This window comes from Papio anubis, chromosome 7 (assembly GCF_008728515.1).
Source record: "Papio anubis isolate 15944 chromosome 7, Panubis1.0, whole genome shotgun sequence".
Lineage (NCBI taxonomy): Eukaryota > Metazoa > Chordata > Mammalia > Primates > Cercopithecidae > Papio > Papio anubis.
In genome coordinates this window covers 101,583,732-101,585,793 of record NC_044982.1, presented here as the reverse complement: position 1 = coordinate 101,585,793, position 2,062 = coordinate 101,583,732, and the positions used below count along the sequence as shown (strand labels likewise).

General features: G+C 28.1%; 1 pseudogene; it reads left to right on the top strand.

Annotated features, from left to right (window-relative positions):
• The first annotated feature begins 1,614 nt into the window (after positions 1-1,614).
• LOC116275994 lies at positions 1,615-1,714 on the top strand (annotated as a pseudogene).
• Positions 1,715-2,062: the final 348 nt, after the last annotated feature.

The window sequence follows — 2,062 nt, the reverse complement described above, 5'->3', positions numbered from 1 at the left end:
AAACTTCCTGACTTAAAAATTTACACAGTATTAGTAAATGTGTACAGTATAGTAATAGTCACGCAGATCAAAATAATAAAATGAAGAGTTTAGAAGTAAACTCATATTTAGACTTAACTGTTGTCAAGGATGCTAGGACTATTCAGTGGGGGAAATAATAGTATTTCCAACTAAAGATACTAGGATATTAAATGCAAAAGAATGAAGTTGGACTACTGCCTTACAACATAGACAATAATTAATTCAAAAATAGAACTGAACGATATATTAAAAAGAGAAGACTCCATCAATAATATAAAAAAGTTTAAAATAAGAAAAATTATAAAACACTCCTGAAGCAGAGTTGGACAAATAGAAAGACATATCATATTCCTGGAATGAATATTCAACATCATTAAAATATATTATTTATAAGTTAATATATAAATATCATAGGACCAAATTAAAAGGAAAAATTTTTATATGTTTTTTTTTTCTAGAGCCAGACAAGTTAATTATAAAGTATGTTTGCAAGAACAAAAAGCAAAAATAGCTAAAATCTCTCTGATTAAAACATTGTGAACAGAACCAATAATAGACTTACTTACATACAAAAATTGAATTTATAATACCATAACATTTCATACTAGTGGGAGAAAGATGAACTTCTTGATGAATGGTAATGGAATATATCAATAACAAAATAAAAAATGAAAATTGGTCTATTCCTCATCCCATATACCAAAAAAGAATCCAAAATGAATCAAAGATTTAAATATTAAAAATAACAACTAACATATAATGGAGTATGGAGTAATAAAGTATGAAGTAATTATTTTATGATCTAAAAATGGGAATAATTAATAATGACTTTAAAATCCACATTCAATAGGAGAAAGCTTGAGATATATGAATATATGAATGTATATAATTATACATGATATAATCTATATAATACATATATATCATATATTTATAATATGATATAAATATAATATAAATTTTATAAATATAATTTTTAATGTATAATTTTGTGTATTTTATATGTATAATTTATAATTTTTGCAAGTACCAAAATAGTTTATAACTTACTTTCAAAACACACCAGAAGAGTCAGTAATCTTAACATAAAAATAACTTCTAAAAACATAAGAAACAACAAGACAAATGCATGAGATATATAAAGACACTGATTTGCAGAAAGTAAAAAACAAATGGTCCTTAACTGATGAAAATATGTTCAACCTCACTTATAGTAAGAAAAATGAAATTTAAAAACAACACTGAAATGTCATTACTTTCCTCCCAGATTGCCAAAATCCAAAAGGTTGACAAGCACACTATTTGTGAAACTTCAAACATATACACACTCTTGTAGATTAGCAATAGATATATTAAATTACACAAGCAATATGGTAACATCTAGCAAAATTATATATCCATATAAGGTATGCATATATATTGACCTATTGACCCAGCAATCTTGCTACTAATAATTTGTCACAATGACACATTCCAAAAGTACAAAAAGACATATTCCCAAAAATGTTCGTTACAGCACTGTTTGTCATAGTAAAAGACTATGTCCCTAAGCGTCCGTCTATAGAGGACTAGTTAAATAAGCTATGAGTTTCAATTCTGTAGCATATACACTAAAACTGGAACAATACAGAGAAGATCAGCATGGCTCCTGCACTAGGATGGCACTCAAATTCGTGAAGCATTCCATGCTTTTTAAAGAAATATAAAACACTAAGCAAAGCCAGCATGCTTATGGCAACCTGTTTAGGGTTCAGTTTTGTTTTGGCACTAGCTGAACACAAAGGTTCTTGTTTAATTCTTAGCCTAAGTATACAGGATCATAGGGGAGAGGGAGTCTGTGTTCTCTGCCTCCTGAATACTTAACATAATTTAAATATAAAAAAAAGAAAGGTAAACCTGCGCTACAATTCCCAGATGGTTAAGTGTAACCCTCAGAGCTCAACCCAAGGCAGAATCTAAATCCCACCATTTCAAGATTGTGTTTATGTATATATGCACATGTATATATATATATGAAATAATGGTGTGTGGCCAATTATGA